Here is a 22,197-nt window from a genome sequence, read left to right as displayed (position 1 = left end):
AGGGACAGTATTATGTTAAGTCAACCTTTTTTTAAGCTTTCTACCATGTTATAATGTAATTTTCTCATCACAAACATACCTGTAGTGTTCCTTTGATTCTTTCATGCATGTTGGAGAAATCCTTAAATCTCCACGGTAACCATTCAACTGTGCAAAACACCTGGGTGGACTTGGCCCTGCCTTCAAGGCTCAGCTCCTCCTCAGAGCTGCCATTTCCAAACTCACAGAGCAGCTCTCCCACACTCAGCTCCTTCAGACTAGCCAGCAGCAATTAGCAAACACCTGGTGGAACTGCGGATCAGCTGAGCTCATTATAGGATCTACTTCTCAGAACAAAATTGGTAAAAAACATTGTTAAAGGGTTAATAGAGGAACCATGTTGTGATCACTTCCTGAAGGTGTTATTTCAGAAAGAGCAGAAGTTTCTTAAAGAGACGGGAACCCAATTTCTAGCCGTTAAAGTACAAAGACAAATTTCTTTGAAGTTGTATTTCTTATATTTAGCATTTTATAACAACTGAAGGTAACATGGCTGCTTAATTGTGCTATTAAGCTATTCTATATGTCTGGAAAACACACAACACTGCCCCTTTTAATAAGGCGCCCGAGCAGAATTTAGTAATTCCCCTCACCCACCCACTGCTACACACTCCCTATGTTGCAGAAAGAAAGCAACTGCACTTTTCTCTCACTTAGAGGAGAGGTAAACTGGAGCGAAAATGTTCGAACCATAGACAGAGGTCTCATTGTAACTGTTGTGTCTATAATTAGCTCGTCTGTTCAGCAGCAGACTGCAGGCAGGCTACCCGAGCGGATAGCCTTACTAATTAACATGCTAATATCGGCTTATTATACTTGTTACTCTTGAAACTTGAAATTTCTGACTAATTATTATTTTACATTCTTGCTTAACTGAATGAAAATAGAAATAACTGAATGCTAGACCATTAGAAAAAAAATCAATACTTCAGTGGCAGTTGGAAAAGTTGTCTGTTTCAATTAAAGTAACTAGATTCTATTTTATGTCTGTTTAAAATGTAGTTGTAAATTGTGTTTTTATTCAATGTTATGAGAATGTCACACTGGCCCGTGCCTAGCGGCGTCCCTTAAGACTTTTAAGGACGACTTGACTCTTGGCATAGAGAAATCTGTCACATTTAGGATCAGATTTTTATTTTATTTTTTCAAAGCAATACCCATAAGAGTGCTACTTAATGTCTGCAAGCAAAGCACAGCTGTGCAACAGCACTATCAGTTTCATTTAGTGGTTGTGGCTGGTTTTTATATGCAGTCTCACCTCCTTGTAAAGTGCTCAAGTTACACTATAGTGCTCAACACCAGATCCTGGTTACTGCTAAGAAAACCCAGACAAACAGAACCACATACCGAACACCTGTCCTAGCTGGTTTTATGAAACTGGAGGATTTTAAATTTGCTTATGAAGAGGGTAAACTCGAAGCTGGAATGATTTATATTTGCTCCATATGGGTTCTGTTAGAATTCTGGTAGAATTGGCCTTTATAGGATAAATACAAAGTGGCCTTCTCTTGATGCATGTACTACTAATGGTTCATGTACTGTTTGTATATTTATTTATACATTTTTTTTAGGCCTTTAAGGAGATTATAAGATTTTTTTGGTTATTATGAATATGAGTGTGGAAGAGATTATTTTGAATTCTACCTTCAGACCAGTTTCAAAATAATATTACGCTGCAGCTATGAATGTTAGTTTTAAACAGGGATTTTTTTTTCTTTCTTTTCCTTTTTACAGAAAAAATACAATTTAATGTACAGGGACAAAAATATTCATACTTCCACATAGTGCAATCCACGTTTTGTCACCGTACAAACAGAAACTTTGTTTTTTTATTATTATTATTGGGGTTTTTGGGACAGAAACAAAGTGGTTCATTCTTATGAAGTTTAAAGCTTCATGTCTGACTTGTAGTGTTCACCATCTTCCCTGTCGATGCTGAGAAGAGGCATCCCCACAGCATGATGCTACCACCCCTGTGTTTTACTGCGGAAAGGTATCTTCAGAATAGGCATTCGCCACTAAATTGGTCGGCCTCGATTTCCTTCATGTCTGCAGTGAACAATAGTCACCCCACTGTTGCTAACTTTGTGACTTTGTCATTATATTTACAGGTTTTAAGGTAAAACAAACAAACAAACAAAAAAAAAAAACAATATCAGCCAGAATCAGAATTGCCATTTGAAGATTGGCCTAGAAACTGCAATCAGTGCACCCCTACTGATGTACAGTGGTAGTTTTTGGCCAAAATGTGCCAATTTCCTCCCATTTTCCCATATTGTTTAATCCTTGTTTCTTTCTCCTTATCAAGATATTTGTCGCAAAAAATCCTAATAGAAACGAGATGGAAACAAGCCGAAATGTGGAAAAGTTTAACAGTACAGTAGATGAAACGGCTTGGCAGATAAATATGTCGATATGTAGTTTTATCAGATCTCCAAGTAAATGTTACTCTGATTAAACAATGTCCCCATTTTAGGAAAAGTGTTTAAAAAATTTGCTTTGTTTTTCAATCTGCAATATAAAATAGTATGAAATGCAATATGATGTGTGCAAGTGTAATAAGTCAAATGTTTAGCTATTTTGGTAGTTTAGTCACCTGAATTAAATATTTTAGACAAAATATTTACTGCAGTTATCAGGCAAAATATAGCAGCACTGATTTTAACTCGAGTTGTTTTCGACAAATAGTTTTCCTTACCTGATTTTTATAATTTTCAGAGCTTTATGATCCTGAAAAGCATCTTTAAAGGTGATCATTTTCTGGCTGCGGCTGCTTAACGTCCTTACTCCCCCTGGAAAGGTTTGAGTCTCTGCTAAGTTGAGCTAACGTTGGACAGTCTTTGCTCACTGCCAGTGTGCTGGTATTCCTCTTTGGGATTCCTTGGCAGTATTCTGTAAAGGTGCCTGGCACAGTTAGACATGACTGAGAGGTTCCTAAAATAGCACCGAGTCGATGATGTTCACTTTAATCCATTCCTGGAATCCGTTGATGATTAGGAGCTTGTTCGTCGTCCGCGTTCAGATGGAGTCTAAACCCAGATGTGGACTGGATCCGCCTCTGTTGGCAGATTGTTTAGGTCAGGCGTGTTCATCTGCAGCATCAGTCAGCAGCTGCTGTAAATGTGAAGAAGAGTGCATACTTGGATCAAATGGTTCATCACCAGTTGATGGATAAACTCACTTATCAGCAGTAACATATTTATTAAGGTTTAGGGTTTTACATTCACACAAGAAAAAAAAAATCCCAAACTCTCAATATTTGGAAGCTAAGCCCTCAGAAATGTCAAATACTTGTTTTATATCCTGTCAGGAGGTCACTAATTAGATCACAATGTTTGTAGATTCACCCAGTGGAGGTGAGTGGGTGAAATCAATAAGGCTTTTACTTTCCACTACCAATTTTGCATTATTTTGATTTCTGCTTAAGAACTATAACATAAGAATGTTTCAGTAAATTGTATTTGTCACAAAAGATCAACTATAAAACAGGCTTTAACTATTTTAGAACGACTCCAAAATGGATTTTCTCATATTAGAGCTCATCACCTCTACTGATGTAACATCTCCATCTCTATTCCTTGAGAATGTTGAACGTTAATCTAAGTCACAGACTCACAAGACTCAGCTTTTCCAAATCCGGTATGCTCCATGACCTACAGCAGGATAAATCCAGAACAACTCTGGAGCGCTGCGGTGGCGCAGAGGTAAAGCATGCAACCCAGATACGGAGGCCTTAGTCCTCGATTTGGCCGTCACATGTTTGAGTCCTGACCTGATGACCGTTGCCTTTCCTCTTACTCATAACCCGCTTTCCTGTCTGTCCACTCTCAAATGAAGGCCACTACAGCAGAGCAACTTTGCCGCACTCCATTCAGTCTCTTATCTGTTGAAAGTCTTGCTTGCATTAATGAACTGCAAACATGGAAAATATAGTATCTCTTTACATAGATTTTTATTATGACGGCGTGTTAGGGCCTTTTGTGGATAAAAAAAAATAAGAACTTTAAAGAGTAAATTTCTGCCAAAAAAAAAAAAACCTCTGTAATTGTGAGAATGATTTCAGAATTTTGTTTTAGAAAACATGGTAAAAGTCAGAGTTTGAAAAGTCAAAAATGTTCAACTTTTGAAACTTGGAAAAAGTTTTTTTTCCCTAGAAATTTGAGACTTGTATGAAATTTTTTTTTAGCAAATCTTTGACTTTTCAAACAGGAATTTCCAAGTATTTGCAAGAAAATTTCTGAGATTAATCTACTTTTTTTTTTTTTTTTTGTTTTTGTTTTTTGGCGAAAATGTACTCCCTTATTTTATCTCCAATGGCCCTAATGCTCTGTCGTATCTTGCATCTCTACTTTCTCCGACTTCAACTTAAGCACCGCGGTGATAGCAAAAACCAAGCTAACGTTGATTTGTCTTCCTGCTGTAACAACATCTGCACAGAAGAGTGTTCCTGTCAGGCCAACCTGATAGCATTATCAAGGTGTGTTCATTGATCAAAACCCAACCAGGCGGCCAGAGATCAGGGCAGATCAAGTTGAAATCTTCAGAGTCTGCTCACCAGCTATTTTATGGTGCATTTCTAGTGTATATTATTAACACACATTATCGTTATATGCTAATATGTTTATGAGGAGTGGATGAAAACCTGTCCAACCAAGCACATGAGTAGCCTTTCTGCAAGCAGTTTGGGAACCTCTATTTAGCAGAAGTCTACAGGCATTTTGTGGTTGACAGAAAAAAAAAATAGATAAATATATATATAATATATGTATGTTTCCAGGTGTTCATTTAACATCTGCTTTTAGGTTTTTTGTCAGGAAAAAAGAAGCTTTGCTGCTCACCATTACCACCTTTGAAGCAGTCTTTTGTTCTGGTGTCTAAGCTAGGTACAGCTGAGGGAGAACGCTTCCTTCCAATTATTTACTGTTTATGGAGAGGAAGACAAAAGCTGCAGTTATGGAAACTGACTGTAGAGTCTTTCCTGGGTGGAAACGCACTGTTCTGCTCGGTAGCTTTGTCTGAAACGATCTCAGGGTGTAAATCTTCTGTCCGACGGGATGAAGGATCAGCGTTAGGGAGACTGAATCTAAGCTACAAACCGTCCTTTAAGATCCCTGCTAAGTTTGCCAGACTGGAACCATTTTTATGATTCTTCTAAATCTATTTTTCCTCCCTTTTGTGGGCACAAAAGACAATCTAAGAAAACATCATCGCAACTTCAACAAGCAGTTTCAATGCGTCTTAGAAACGAGAGAGAAGCAGCAGAATTCTCAGATGTCCCATTAGGTTCTGACCGAATCCAGCAGAGATGCTGGTCCCGCTGCCACGTGAGGAAATGGTTTCAGAATCAGCCGGGGTGTGTTTAGCAGGAGCTCCGTGTTCCTAAATGGAAATATAATTTGATTACTTAAATGAGACTGAAATCAGAAACGTGTAATGTGGAAGCTGAAGCTGTGGTAGCAGTAATATCAGATTACATTCAGTGAGAAAGTTTAGGAACTTGATATTGCAACATGCTTTATAAATCAACTTGAAATCTCATGTAAAGAGCAGATTTTTTTTGCTAAGAAAGTATTTACTTTTCCTGCTTTTTACATTGCAGCTTGTTCCCAAATTAATTAGCTATTTAATATATATATATATATATATATATATATATATATATATATATCAAAATTTTATGAAAAAAGTGTAGAGGTGAGAATACTTTCCAGAGGTACTCTACGTTGTCTTGAGTTTCTGTAAAGGAAGGATCATGAACAAAGTGTTTAATAAACTGTAAAGGTTCTTGTATTTTTCAGTTGTTTAATTTGTTTTTCTTTGTCATGTTCTTCATTCTCTGTCTACTTTTTTTTTTTTTTTTTTTTTTTTGGTCACATCCACAGCACAACTGTATGCTGCATGTCATTTTCTAACACATTCATGAGGACATTGTCATTTTTTCACCCTAAATCCCAATTTTGTGTCTTGATCAGCCTCTCCTATCTGATTTCACTTCCTGAGGCTCCACCCCTACCATGGTATTTTAGGGCCTTTGTATATGCCAAAACAACAACAAAAAAAAGCCTATGAGATTTACTAGAAAAAACAAGGACATTTCTGAGTTAGAAAAGTTTAAAATTTGCTAGAAATTAATCTGAGAATTCTCTAGAAAAAAATATGGAAATTTTGGAATTTCTGATGCAAGTCTCAGAAGTTCATGGGGTTTTATTCCTAGCAAATTTTCAATTTCAGAAACTTCCCTTGTTTTGTCCAGAGAATTTCTGAGATTAATCTGAAAATTTCAGAGTTTTTTGGTGGACATTTACTCCTTCTTTTTCTGTCTACAGTGGCCCTAATATGCTGTCGTACCACACAGAACAATGTCAGTGCCAATGTGTTAAGTGGTTATTTTAACAGACAAAAACGGGACGCTCAAAGTGTAAAAGTGGGGGGACAGCACTTGTTCTGAGACTGATGATGCAGCTCCGAACAGAGAAGTACTGTTTTGTCACCCTAACTGAACTGAAACAAACTTCAACTTATAGATGTGGAGCTGGTAAAAATGTGTAAAAAGCTTTAAATTAATACTTTATTACAGTAGCATGATCACGACAAAACTAGCCTTCAGAGTACTTTTATTCAGTGGGAGAATAAACGCTCATGTAAAAACTGACCTAAAAGCTGAGTTCACTTTGTCCAGCTGTAACCAGACTTGATTGACCACTTCCTGTTCTTAATCAAGACTTAAACAGAATCTACCTGACAAAGTAGAGTAGGCCAAGCAATCGTCAAAAGCCAGACAGAATCCAGTGCTCCATGGAAGTTCAGGAACAAAAAAACGAGTTGAACCACACTGAGAGCCATTATCCACAAACAGCCAAGAACAAATGGAGGAGTGGCCGGCTGATCAAAGTTACCCTAAGAGCGCAGCGATGACAAAAGACCCCAGAACAACATCTAAAGAACTGCAGACCCACGTAAATGACTTCACTATGAGAAAACTGGTCAAAAATGGCTCACATGGCACAATTCCAATAAGAAAATCACTGCTGGGCAAAAGGATCAGGAGGATTAACCTTCAGTTTTCCTAGAAAATCTCTTGATGATCCTCAAGACTTTAGGGATAATGCTCTGTGGACTGATGAAATAAAAGTGGAATTTCTTGGAAGGTGTCCGACATTTTGGAAAAAAGATTACAGTAAAATGGGAAGTCATTCCAATAGCACAGCATGGTGGTGGTAGTGTGGTGATGTGGGGCTGTTTAGCTGCCTCAGAACCTGGAAAACCGACTCTGGTAAATGGAACCAGCTGAACATCCTGAAAGAGAACATCTGGTCATTAGTTGGTGACCGAAAGCTTGAAGTAAATCTTTGGTTTTGCAGCAGAACGATGATCCAGAAACTTCACTTCTGAATTTGGACAAGTCAAAGTCTTGACCTGAATGAAATGCTGTGACTTTCATGTTTAATGTTTATGTTTAAAACCTCTCCAGTGTGGGTGACTTACAACAATTGTGAAAAGATGAGTGAAAATGTTGGTCAGTGTTGTTAAGGTTGACCAAAACAGTTGTGTTTAAAGGGGAATTGCTTTTTCACATCAGAAGATGTAGATTTATTTATTTCGCTCTGACACTCCCCTAGTCATGGAAACCTTTAGTCTTCTTTACTCAATAACAGTATCCACACAGAATATTGTCAGTGTGACCTCTTGGCACCTAACCCCTTGTGGACAGTTGTCGCAAATTGACCACAAACCATCGTACAACAAGGTTTACTGATGTACATCCACATTCAACTCATATCAAGAACTTTACCATTATGTATTGGTTGAGAAATACCAAATAACACCCAACTTAGCTGATTTGCATGAGCTATAATCAACTTCAAAATCTCTAATTAATTTGGGGTTTCACATGAAAAACGAATTATGAGTCCAGTTTAAAGTCCCTCGTTGCTGTTCCCATTGTTTCTTGAAAATTTTCACGGACAAACATAAATGCACTAATCCCTCTAGAAGAATCCCTCATCGAAGCCCAAAACTAGAAAGTTTAAAAAGAAAAGTGAAAACCATTTCCAAAAAAAAAACCCAACAACCCATCAACGAGATGTGTGTGTGTGGTAAAACCGAAACACCTTACGAAGTCGCTGAGAGCCGAGGGAACTGGCTGTAGTCTGCTAGATGAATTCCCTCTTTGTTTTTGCTCTCCTGTTTCCATTTGGCGTTCCATCCCCATGGAGAATCCAGATATTTTCCAGCTCTGCAGGTAGGTGTCAGGAGTTCAGTCAGGAATGAGCTCAGTGCAGCCTGGACGGCTCAAGTATGTTAATCTCAGGAAGCACAGTCCGTTATTTACAGCTGCAATTCAGATGATGAAGTGTTAATTGCAGATTGGGAAACTGTGCAGTTAAAAGCTAAAAGTGGTCTCAGGAACAGAAAATGATGATGCTGACAGCTTTACTGCAGGCAGTTAGCAGTGCAGTAGATTTAGAGACAGGCCTCAGTCTTTTATTTCTAAGATATAGAAATTATTTCATATTACCATGAACCAGCATATGTCTCCAGCATAACAGAGTTAAGAATATTACCAACATAGCGATGTATTTCAATTTAAAAACTTTGAGATAAAACATTTGGGTGTACAGGGAAAAGGGATGGTTGTGTATAAGACTTAAAAAGCATACTTTAGTACATAAATGAGACGATATAACATCAAACCAATCACAGACAAATCCATCATCCAGAACTCTGCAGCTCTATTGGCAGAAATTAAATCTCATTTCAAATTTTTTAAATGTGAAAAACATGATGGAACTGAACATACTAAGAAATAAATGTCCAAATCTCTTCTGAGATCAGAATTCTTATCACTGCTTTTTTTTATTATTTTAACTTTAACTTGCCCACACAAATTATAACTTATTTTGATTTCTGTTAAATATCTACCATATAAAAAGATATATTAGTAGTGACCAATATACATTTTTTTAGCCTGCCTGCCATGAGTGGTCAGTAATAATTCAATTAATTTATATTAGGAGTAAAAACATCACAGCATTTATTTTAAATATGAAATGATAGTGGAGATGACCAACACAGCTACAAAAATCGCAGAGCAAGTTCAGCAGATTCTAAAGGGCAGAGTACAGAGTTCATGTTGCCTTCAGGTCAAGAACACCAACCACTAAGTCAGCCAATCAAGTGGGTAATTTTCAGTTTGACAGTTGCCAGGGATACATTTGTCTTTGATTTGGTGGAGTTGGACTGTTTTTCAGGAGAGGGGCTCAGCAACTTTTGTCCTAAAATAACTCGTACAACTTTGTAGGAGCAATTTGTGGACGGTGCCAATATGGCTGAGCACTGGAGTCTAAGGCAAACTCCACAGAACCATATGGTAGATGAGAGAGTTTGGTGTGGAAGAACTTGACTGATTTTGTACTTAGTTCTGGCTTCATTCACATTTAACACTTTTGGGATAGATTGGAGTGGAGACTGCTAGCTTAGCCTTCTCATCCTACATCAGTGTCTGACCTCACAAATAGTCTTCTGGGGGACTGCTCACACATTTCCAAAATAGGCGGCTGAGCAAAAGCTTTTTGCAAAAATAATGTACGCAAACGGTGTTGTCAAGATGACCAGGTAGTGATAAGTGACAGTGCAATCAGGAAAATATCTGGTTTTCTCAGCTTATATCGTTTAGAAATTCTTCACATTCTTTTAATACATCAGTTGAGACATTTCTACTGAATTTTCACATATTGTTTTAACTACATTCATGTGAAATTGGGACTAAGGTCTGAAGGTGCAAGTTTAACCATAGAAGGACACAGCTTTAACTGCTGCATAGTCTAAATACTTAGAATTTACTTATTCAGTTGTCATTTTAAAACATTTTGCAAATACTTTTATATATATATGAATACAAAATGTTGGATCATGTCAGACCTTTAATGTTCTGGAATCCCCTTACAGCTCCTGTATGAATCCTATTTCTGAAAAATTTTCCTGAATATTTGATCTGGTTTTGACTGGACAAATCCACCGGTTCTTAATGTATTGTTACAGAAGAAGAAGCAAAGACTGTTTGAACGATACATAAAATACTCTGTTGAAATTTATTGTAACAATTTGTAACAGGCTTTATCCTGCTGTACTGTAAATCTAGGTACACCACACAAATATCTTCAGAAACTTTCAATGTTTTTCTTCCAGATTTATTTCCAGAAAACTTACAGTGATCTATGTTTAAAGTCAATAATCAGAAACTCTCAGTTTAAACTCCAAAGGAAGTTTGTGCTCAAAGTGACAAAGTGTTTTTGCTCATTGTCTAATTTCTCCGAATGCTAATGTTGCATGTTATTTCATTGCATAGGTTATATTATCCACTGCTGAAAATGGTGTTCGACTGAACCAAACTGGTACCAAAATTAATTTACCAAATATTATTTCATATGCTTTGAAACTTTTCTGAAAATCAGCATTAACGTCTGGATTGTTGTGTTGCTCCGTCAGTCAAGACAGAAGAATGTTCTTTCGCCTCATTAGCTTACTGCACAACAAAACATCTTCACAATGTCATGCATGTTCACAGACTGTAAGACGTTTCCAAATATTCTCCAACGCATATGAACATTTTCACAAAGTGTTCCCTGGTGTCTGCAGCTATGTAAAGCTGTTGGCTCTGTTTGCCCAACAGCTAAAGAACTGAAACAGAGCTGGACGTCCTGTGAACGCATCGCTTCAAACACGCAATAAATCTCTCAGCTCATCTTCCCTCAGCGTTTCTCGGCTTTTCATTAATATAAACCGCTTTCACTGTGATGCCACGTTGTATTTATCATCTCCAAATAAAGGTTTTCAGTTCTATTTTCAAAGTAAATCCCTTCAGAAATGAATATTCTTGGATAACTTTCTTTGGGATTTCCTTGTTAATCCTTTAATGAGTTTATGGATTAAGCTCTTCAGTTTTGTTTTGTTTTTTAATTTGTGGTTTTGTGAAATATTGAATACAGTGCATTTTTAACGCCAAATAAAATCGATGACGCCCCTGCTGTTTGCATCCAGACCGCTAGATGGCAGCCTGCAACAGGGTTTCGGTGAAGCAGAGCAGCAGCTTCTCTCTGTTCGGATTTAAGTGACTTTTTTTCTAGCTGTTGTATTAAAAATAATACAACAGCTAGTACCTCTTATTCAATCAACACTTTATCACTAAGTGAAGCACAATGTATAGATTAGTTACGCACAGATGAATGTTTGAAAGCCCTTATCTATGTTAATTATGATTATCTTAAATTTACCTGCTAATTAAAACATCAGAATGTCACATTAGACCAATAAAAAAACAAAAGCAAAACACATTTTCAACATAGTAATGTGGCCTTAATGAAAAGTATTATCACACATTTTTCCTTTCCTTTAACCTCTGCAATAGCTGTCAGCCAAACGACTGCCAAGTCAGCAGTTTTCCCCATCACCCAATAACATTACATACCCAACATTTCTGACACACAATTTAGGGTTTTCATTAAGTATAAAAATAAAGCTTTTCTCTTAAAAATAAAATCCTGATTTGTAAACTGCTTTTAGTATTTACTCTGGTTATCTATGTCGGATTAAAATCTTTCCATGATTTGACACATTTAAACCTGATTAACTTCAGGGGAAGCGTTGTGACGAACAAAACTGTTGCCATGGGAACTAGTCCAGTAAAAAAGGGGGTCTATCACATCTCCATTACAGCTTCTGCCACTGAAGCCAACTTGAGTCAAGATGAACCGATTTTAAAGAACGGATCCATGTAAAACTAAGCGAAAGCAACAGACAAACCTCTGATTTAAAGGTGTTCCGTCATTTTGTGCTCTCCTCTTTGTGTGGGTCCCTCTCCCAATTTTATTTGTGCATTAGTGGCTGAGCCGCAGTGAGCGCTCCAGGCCTGTCTGCCTTCCAGACCAAACACACATCCATCTCTGTCTCCCAGGCTGCTTGTGACCCCTGCGTTCTGGCGTCGAGTTAACCTTCACTCTGGCGTCCATAAACAGCCCGGCTCCTCACCGAAGGCCACCCAGCCTCTGTGGTCACTCTCTGAGATCAGCATTAGTGGGAGCTGATGGACGCCCTTGAACCGACGGGCCTTACCAGTCACAAAGAGTACAAACAGAAACGATTTTAAAAGCGTAATAAAACTGCCTGAAGCTCCCTCCGCCGTGCCGTTTTCTCTCCTCCGCTTGTGCTTTCATTATGTTTTACGCACTGTGGGGGATTTTGCTCAAGAGCTACTCAGAGTTAATATCGTTGAAACGTTGACCAGCAGGACAGCTTGTTCTTCTTTTAAGGTTTTCGTTCCACATGTCGGTTTTCTGTTTGAATGTATTTCAGTGTTTGCACCATGAGTAATGAGGCTGAACATTTTCTCAGTTACTGTAGGCCGTGCTTCATCTTTGGCTACTTTTTGTGCTGCAGCCAAGGATTCATTAGAGTATGGAAGTATAGTGGCTACTGCTGAAACTTTTTTTTCACATTTGGTCACATTAAAACCACAAACATCCAATTAACTCAGAGCAGCAGTATTTCACTTCAATATGTACATATTTTTAAGTACTTTTTAAAATCAATATTCAAGAATTATCGACTTAGAACAAGTGGTGGGCATGTTTTGGCTAATGTGTTAGTGGTGACGCTAACTTTAGCGCGTTGGTGTTTTTGCTAACTTATGAAGTTTTTATCGCACTTAGCATCCCCTAAGTTAATATTTCCAGACAAATTCTGAAACACTAATTTACTCAGCTATTTTGTAAACGTTCAGTTGGATAAAGTTTAACATTTGTGTTGAGGTTTTGGTTATCAACCGATTAAGAAATCAAGTAGCTCATATTTAGGTTCTCATTTTGAAGTCTATTTACTCAGTTGCTACGTTTCCTCTCCTTCCGTTTTTTTTTACTACATCATCATCATCATCATCATCATCATCATCATCATCATCATCGTCATCATCATCATTATCATCATCATCAACTTTATTAAGACACAAGTAGGTCCAAATGAAAAAAAAAAATTAAAAATACAGTTCCAGAGTTAAAATCTACTGACTGCTTTCTTAGGCAAAATCAGTAACAGCGTTAGCATCACACATCAAATAAAACTGAAACCATGAGTTTATTAAAGAAAAAATCAATTCCTGAAATGCAAACTGATCTGTAGAGTGTGATATAAAACATGTTGTCATTGACATATAGTTGATGTCAACATAGTTGAAATTAGCACTTTAGAATTAGCTTCCACTCAATTACTATGTGCTACAGTACTTAAGTATTAATGGAACAAATGTTTATGGTTAGTGCTTTAGGTTTAGCACCACTAATATTTTAACTACTTGTGCCCACCACTGCTAAAGGCTAGCTCATATCTGGCTAGAAAGTTACTTATAAGCTAGTTTTGTATCATTTTAAGTACTATAGAAAATACTATTTTACAAACTATATCAATATACTTGGTAAGTTTTTGTGCTTTTGTAGTGTGTTCCTGCTAAGCTATAGCATTCTCACAGAATGATGCTGCCACCACCATGTTTCTCAGTCGATTCCATTGATGTTTATGTGCAAAGTTAGCTTACTGTGTTTTTCATGTAGACCAAAAGTAAACCAACCACCTCAGCCTTCACAGAAGGTTGCATTAGGGGGCTAAAAATACGTGCATGCCACACTTTTCATCTTCTTCTTCATAAAGAATATTAAAAACCAGGCATCGTTTTTCATCCACTTCCCAATGGTTTGTAACTTTGTGTTGGTTATACATTCACAGTAAAATGAATGGCGTAAGCATGCGGTTCTCAAGTTACAAAAACAAATGTGAGTTGTTGTAATATTCAGTAACAAAAGCAGCTTTAGGATGTGACAGAATGAGAGAACCGCCAGTGTTCATATTTTCAAAAGTGAAAGTAATTCAAAGAAGTGCATCAAATGTAAAATGGGTTTGAATTCCACCAGTTATTACCAACTCTGCAGTTTTCTCGGCTTCCCGGAGCTTTTCAGTCGATTTTACATATTTTACTTATATGGACTTCAACAGCCCCGCTAGAGCTGTTCTTGTTACCGGCAGCAGCTGCAGGGAAAGTGATTTATAACCTTTAATAGACCCTCTCTGGCAACTTCCGTGCTTGAAATACTCCTCAAGTCATAACTCAGCTTGCGAATGATCATTATCCACAATAAACACGTCTTATGGCTGACAGCAAATAAAGATGTAAAAAGTCACTGGTTCTTATTTGGACAGGGAAGTAAAAGGATGGATGAGGCAGCTTCCTCAAAACATTTTTACTTCAATTTATTTGGAGTGAGACACACAATTGTCTTCAATTAATGTTATGTTTTCAGACGTCCTGCCATGTCTGTTTTACTGCCAGTATTTTTCACGCTGAATGTTGCACTGCGTGGTGAAATGGAAGCAATTCAGACGTTTTTGACAAATCCATCGGAGTGAATTGAGTTTTCTTGATCTCACTTTGAAATTGGTGACTTTACTAATACCAATCCACAAAAAGAAAAACGTCCAAATGTAGCCGTGCAGACAGGATGTAACATTTCCTACACAGAGAACAGAACATTCAGTTCAGGTTTGATGTATATGTTGTGATGATTAATAAGTGATCATCTGAACTCTGCGGTGGTTGACTAGTTACTTTAAAGACCTGCTTTGCTGATGATCTGTCAAGGTTGCCGTGAATCGACTTTTTTGTAACTGAACTGAAACGCACAGAATTCTGCAGCATGTCTGCATCTAAAGGTTGTCAAAGTCAAGCTAGCCTAACTGAGCCTCACTATTTTAAACTTTCTCTTCAACTGTGACATGTGATACCTTTGGATCTTAACTAGTTGTTGTAGTGTTGATGATTAACAGCAAAGTGCTGCATCTCTTTTTCTTCTATATATCACGCAAACATTTGAGATTTAGCACGTTATGCTAACAACTTGACAGCTAAAACTAATGGTAGTTATCGTCAGCAAGACATTTTTCAGGATTTTGTGTGCGTGACGTCACGTTTACAGCAGTAGCTCCATCGTGATCCCCCAAAAATGTCTATAATTTTAAAATAATTTAGTAATTTTTATTAATAAAAATCCCCAAATATTGACAATTAATCTGATTTTGTCCTCTAAGTTATAAAGGACAATGGAAAACATGCATTCTTTTGAAAAAAAAAAAAAGTCTTTGGAACATCCCAAAAAAATTGATGCCCTGGGCTACTGCCCCTCTAAGCCCGTTCTAAAGCTTCTTCTGTCCAACTTTAGCATGCTAGTCCCAAACCCTGGCAAGGTAATGCCCAGTGGGCGGCAGCAGCTGACTGTTGCGACTGCAACATGTTTACCCACCACTGAATTAAACATCCTGAGCCTCAACAGCTAGTCAGGAAAGTGAGGTTTTCATTTAAATGCAGATGGCGTTCGGGGGTGACTGCAGGCCAAGTGTTTGGACGGCTGCTCAGGCTCCCAGTTCAGTGCAGCGAGATGAAGAAGCTGCAGGTGGTAGGAGCTGACGCAGACTGGGAGTGTTGTCCTCCCTGGGAAGGAAGCAGGCTAGCATCAGCAATAAAACCAGGGATTCTGGCTGGAAGCTGGACAGCAACTCATTAAACGCTTCACTGGGACCTGAGCTCAACTGGCAAATCTAGAAAGAAAAAAAAGAAGCCAGTCCTAGAAACTTTCTAATGAGCAATAAGCAGAAGTTTATTTGGCATAAAGTTAGGGTGTAATTCTGAATGTAACTCAGAATTACACATTTCATCTATGTTTAGAATTCACTTATTAGTGACCTATTAGGATGTTGCCATGAATTTTATGTGCAATAGAAACTATTTTATTTATAAATGATCTCATGATGTTATTACAATTGATTGAGATAAACATGATTTTATGTTTTTTCCCCCATTTTCTTTATTTCAAACCACATATTTCAGTTTTTCCTTTTTCTTTTTTTACCATTTCAACAAATTGATATTAGTGGTTCAGCTCAGGCAGAAATTCCTGTCAAAAAAATGGGAAATTTTGAGATTAAAATTAAGTTTTAAAAGTCAAAAATTGTGAGAGAAAATGTGTTTTTTAAAAACAAAATTATTATTATTATTATTATTATTATTATTATTATTATTATTATTATTATTATTATTATTATTATTATTATTATATCAGGAATTTTCCAGGAAAAAAAAATATTTCTGAGTTTGGAAAGTTGAAAATTTGCGAGGAAAAAAAGGTACATTTTGAGTTTAATCTAAGGAATTTTCCAGAAATAAAACTAGGAAATTTCAAGAGTTTCAAAAGTAAATGATTTCTGAAACTCTGAAGATGTCTACGTTTTTTTCTAGAAAATTTCTGAGCTCAATCTTAAAATCTTAAAAGTAAAAAAAAATGTCACTTTTGAAGCTCACAAATGTCCTTGTTTCTTCTGACATTTCTGAAGTTTTTTCTCCTTTTTTATTTCTTTCTAGCCATGATTGACCTGACATTAAGTCTTATATGTGAGCTGTCTGCAGGTGTGAATGAATTTCAGCACCAGTAGACAAACTTCAGCCAGCAGAGTCCAGAATATTCTGCAACACTTATTCCGCTTCCCTCCATTCCCTTTCATCTTTATGCAGAATGTCTCACAGCGTTGCCCAAAAGGCCAAATCCGGGTGATTTGCAACAGTTTCCCGGCGCGATGAGATACTTAACTTTTTTTTTTTTTTTTTTTGCAAAAGCAGTTCCATCATCTCAGAGAAAAAGAGAGAGAGAGAATTTGAAGTTTAGAGCATCCCCTCTCCCGCCGCTCTCAGGGCAGATGTGATGGGTTTCACACAGAGGGCGGCTCTGTGAGCCAGATCCCCAGCACACCTTCCACCTTTCTCTTCCATCTGCCTCTTTTCGAGGCGCACAACAGATGTGGTGAGCGTGTAGGAGTGGAATTTCACCAGCTAACTGTGACTGCTGGAGTGGGGCGACGCTCTGCCAAAACTACATTTCCATCTTTCATGAAAGAGTTTCTGTCAAATGGAAAACAAATGTGTAATTGACGTGTTTGACGACGATAGATGCCGAGGCGTTTCCGCCCTCCGACGCCAAACGCCGCTTTTGAAATTAGAGGCCGGTGTTCTGTCAGATAGCCATACGCTGTCAGGATAGCATACATGCAGTCAGTACGCATGCCCGCGCATGCGCATTAAGAAGTCCGACCGTCAGTGGAGTTGTCAGTTCAGCATACGCAACAAGTTATGACGAAAGTAAGTCATTAAATTGTTTATAATATGACATAATATGATAACTGTATAGATATACATGCGTTGTCATGGTTTCAAAGTGTATTTAAAGCAGGTCTGGCTGCAGCTGCAGTCAATTACAACACAGGCCCGTGTAAAACTCATTAACCTACTTAACCGCTAAGTCAGGATGCCATACAGCTGTTCATAACAAAGTGTATGATGATCTACGTCATGATCCTATGTTGCTGATTAAATAAAATCATATGGTAATGACTACTATACATGTCTGAGCTAAGCGTATGACTATCTGACAACGTATGCTGATCTGACAGAACACCGGCGAAGAGGAGAGCGAGAGGGAGAAGTTAAGCGGAGTAACAGCGGGATGCTCCGGCTTTGAGGTGGGAGTAGCCCGGATTTGCTTCTGAAGCTTGTCATCAAAAACGCATGAGACGCAAATAAAAGGTGTGCAACTGAGACAAGAATGATTTAATTAGTGCACTTGAAACACTTTGGGAGTAAACAAGCCCCGTAAATCTCTCTGAGTGAATTCCAACCGAGGCATTTGCGGAGCTAATAATGCCGCTGCTGTCTGACTCAACAGGACACAAATGTATAAGGATGACAGCTTTAATGCGTTTTCTGCTTGTGATAATCTTTGGAGTAAAACCTTTTTTTCCGCCTTTTCTAAGGGTTTGTTCACACCAGTCCTGTTCGGACTGCTTTCAAAGAACCAAACAGGAAGTCCGGTTCGCTTATGAAGGTCTGAATGTGTAATTGAACTCTGATTGGACTTAAAAGAAGCAAACTCTGGTCCACCTACAGACCTTGAAGTGAACTGTGTTGCTGTTTCAATGCATATGAGAGCCGCTCCAAAAGCAGGAAGTGGACCACAGTGCAGGGCATTCTGGGTAAATACAAGCTAAACAAATGCAGCACCATGTTTCGCTGTGAAGATAACACTTTCCATGTTGTCTTCATCAGTTTTGCAGATATACGTCACTTTGTATATCTACAAAGTGATCTCATAGTTTTGTGTTTTTCTCGTCTCTTTGTGGAAAAGCGTATTTGAGTTAAAGCCAAAACTGGCAACGTTTGATCTATTAATTAAAGGGGCACTATTATCGAAAATCAACGTTTTTGAACATTACATCATGTTAAGATGTTATCCCTCGTCAAAAACAAACCTGGAGTGTTGCTTTGATTCTTTCATAAATGTTTGAGAAATCCTTTAATCTCCATGGCAACCATTCATCTGTTCAAAAACACCTCGCCTTCAAGGTGAAGCTCCTCCTCGGTGCTGCGGTTAACGAGCTCCCGCCTCACAGAGCAGCTCCTCCACTCAGCTCCTCCACTCAGCTCCTTCACTCAGCTCCTTCAGACTAGCCAGCAGCAATTAGCAAACACCTGGAGGACCTACACCTACAGCTGAGCTCAAAAACATTGTTAAAGGGTTAATAGAGGAGCCAAGTTGTGATGACTTCCTGGTGGCGGCGCTTCAGAAAGAGCAGGAGTTTTTAAAGAGACAGAGACTCAATTTTAAAGAGTTAAACTTCAAAGTCAAATTTATTTTTATCATTTTTATAACTGAAGGTAAGATAGCTAAGTTATTGTGCTATAAAGCAATTGTATGTGCCTGGAAAATACATAATAATGGCCCTTTAAAAAAACAAACAAACAGACAAAAAACATGTTAAGCAAGACAAACTACATACAAAGTTTGTTGTGGATATAATCGCTGGCTGGAAGCCGACCTTTACTAGTTGTACATCCCTGCAATGAGCGAGGAAGGTGGGAACGATGGTATCCTTCATCATCTAGGTCAGTGTAGTCCTGAGTGTCGCTGCAGAGGGAAGAATCAGTCCGTCTGTCTTTCATCTCATCATTGAGGAGATTAGAGTCGGAGCTAGTGGAGGGGAAACCCCCTCTGTCCTTCTCAGCAGGTAAGAGGACAGGTGGAGCTGCTTCCTCCTTCTGTCTCTCTGTCAAACTCTCTCTTTCTTTGTTGTGGGAGTTTGAAGGGCACACACACACACACACACACACACACACACACACACACACACACACACACACACACACACACACACACCTATGTGGTGGAAAGCTGCCAAGCTGCTGCTGCTGCTCTTGATGAGAACTAGAAAGAAGACTTTATAGTGAGTGACGCGGTCTGGATCCAACGCTCATCCCCACCTCCACCTCCACCAGCAGCAGTCCTGCTCCTTGTTTACTTCCTTCCGCTCGCAGAAGAACAAAAACAAATCCAGTTTCAATTTAATCCTGCGAAGGTCGGATGAAAAGGGAGAAATGAAAAGCGTGCAGTTAAACCCAGGACAGCAGGACCAACAAAGACTCTTATGGATACGTCTTTGTTTTTGGAAGGACTGAGAGGTTCTGCATCTGTCATTGTTCCCTCGTGTTGTTTTCTGTCTTCTTCCTCCATAATCAAAGCTCTTATTCAAAGTGAGTTTTATTGTTGGTAAAAGTCAAACAGTGGTGGAATCAAAGTGGTTTTGAGAATTTGGAAACCACCTTCAACCCGATGGAAATGAACTTTAATAGCAGGTACACAAATTAACTTGGTTATTTTGTATTTAATATTTGCTTTCATATGTTAATGTCTAAACTGTAGATGTACTGTAAAACTAATCTAATCGGATTAATCATGATGAATTAATAAATTATTTGCCAACTACAATAATAGTAGAGTATCCACTCAAAAAGAACAGTTTACTGAAGAAAACACATCAGAGCAGATATGAACCAAACACTGCACAAAACACTTCTTTGTAAATATAGATATATATTTGAAATAAAAATACATATTTAGAGATATATATTAAGCATTATTAATAAACTTCAGTGATCCTAATTGTGCAGGCATTCTTTCTTTTCATGTTGCTGCATTTTCACTTTCAACCCAGTAAGATGGATTTTAAATGGATTTTTTTGCTTCATGTCTATGTGACAAAATGCCCCTTTAGAAAATGCAGCTGTTTTGCTATTCAGTGTTATTTCCTGCATGCTGACCATTTTATTAAAAATGAAACTCTTTTTTTAACATGTTTTAAAAGCAGACAGGGAAGCCAGCAGAGAGAAGGAGACGTAAAAAGGAAATGGGTCAAATCTGCAGCAAAGATTCTGCACAAATATTCACGCTCTACTCAGCAAAAGCACCAAATCTTAAGTATTTTTTCTACTTTTTCTAGTAAAAATATCTTAGTACATTTGAAATAAGACTAAACTAACTTACAAGTAACTTTTCAGCAACAAATAGGAGCTTGTATTAAGTCTAAATTCAGTTCATATAGCCGGAGCAACAGAGGCATGGTTTAGTTTAAATCATATTTTTGCATTAGAATGGCTCAGTCAAAGACTCAGACCTGAATAGAGTGAGGAATCTTGATTCAATCTGACTAAGCTGGAGCTCTTTTTTAAGAAAATGGGCAGAAATTTCAGCCTGTAGATGTTCAAAGCTGGTAGAGATCAGAAATGACTTTCACCTCCAAATGAGAAAGGTGTTATTTAGAGAGGCTGGACAAAAATTAAAGGGCCAGGATTATGGCATATAGAGCAAATTTATAGTACCATCAAGTAACAATGGTAAAGTCAGTTGTTAAATGATGCTCTCTCTCTCTCTCTCTCTCTCTCTCTCTCTCTCTCTCTCTCTATCTATCTATATATATATATATATATATATATATATATATATATATATATATATGCATGGCTTAAAAGAAATTTTACTTTGTAATTTAACGCCTAGAAATTAGGCCTCTGTCTCTTTAAGAAGCTCCTGCTATTTCTGAAACTCCACCTTCTGGAAGTCATCACAACATGGCTCCTCTATTAACCCTTTATCAATGGTTTTACCAGCTTCACTCTGAGAAGTAGCTCTTATAATGAGCTCACCAGGTGTTTGCTAATTGCTGCAGGCTAGTCTGAAGGAGCTGAGTGGGAGGAAGGCTGATCTGTGAGGCGGAAGTTTGGAAGCTGCAGCTCAGAGGAGGAGCTCCGTCATCAAAGGCCTCCACCTTTAATTTGGTCATTTGGTCCTTCCAGGCCTCTTGTGCAACTCAATGGTTGCCATGGAGATTAAACGATTTCTCCAACATGCATGAAAGAATCAAAGCAACACTCCAGGTGTGTTTCTGATGAAGGAATAACATAACATGATGTAAAGCTCAAAGAAATATAATTTTCCATAACACTGCCACTTTAATTTCTCAAATTTTATTAGGAAAAAATGTTAAGTTGAACGACACGTAAAATGGATAAAGTTTGTGGCTGTGTTAAAGCAAAACAACAGGAATGGGAGTGCTAATTCTTTCACGAAGCACAGTGAAGGATTTCTTCTCTTGTGCTTTTCTTCCTCTCTTTCCTGAGCGATGCAGAAAAATATGCAGCTGTAAATATGTTTTTCTGAATTGACTTATTGACTACAATGTGTTCAGGGACTCATGTCTGATCTGAAGGTGTGACTTCAAGGACAGTTTGGAGGTGTGGAGATGTGCTGTTTATCAGAAGGGGATGGAAGAGGCTGCAGTGGCCGCGGCGGCGTTTCTGGGCTATTTGTTTTCATTACGCAGCCAGAGCGAAGCCACCGCCTGGGCACTGTGCTCACACACAATATGGAGTGTCATTTGGAGAAGAACAAAAAAAACAGAGAAAAACAATGCCACTGCTGGAGTTCTGTCCACATTTCTTTTTTCTTTTGTTTTTTGTATTTGCAGCTTGCTGATTCATGTGAACACAATGCCTGAGAGATTTAGTCCTAAATCACTTGTTTGTATGTTCAAACGCAGAAGAAGAAGAATGAGTGACAGATCTCCCGGCCCGCTCCGCTCGCAGACAGTCGAGCTTAAAGCAGCTTTTTAATTTCCCAGCTGTCAAGTTTCCTTCAGTCGCTCTGAGACGGCTCAGAGTTAGCAGCGAGCCACCGTCTCTCA

The 22,197-nt window shown here is 38.1% G+C and overlaps 1 long non-coding RNA gene across 1 annotated transcript; it reads left to right on the top strand.

Moving 5' to 3' along the window:
• Positions 1-242: 242 nt before the first annotated feature.
• Positions 243-21,652, top strand: LOC106952473 (uncharacterized). The gene is made up of 3 exons (XR_001425998.1): positions 243-2,316; positions 12,869-12,875; positions 21,643-21,652. It is a non-coding gene; the product is annotated as an uncharacterized LOC106952473 (long non-coding RNA).
• Positions 21,653-22,197: the final 545 nt, after the last annotated feature.

This window comes from Poecilia latipinna, unplaced genomic scaffold, assembly GCF_001443285.1.
Source record: "Poecilia latipinna isolate Pla-1442-1.1 unplaced genomic scaffold, P_latipinna-1.0 Scaffold519, whole genome shotgun sequence".
In the NCBI taxonomy this organism is placed as follows: domain Eukaryota; kingdom Metazoa; phylum Chordata; class Actinopteri; order Cyprinodontiformes; family Poeciliidae; genus Poecilia; species Poecilia latipinna.
Note: the sequence above shows the minus strand (reverse complement) of the source record. Positions and strands in the feature narration are given on the sequence as shown.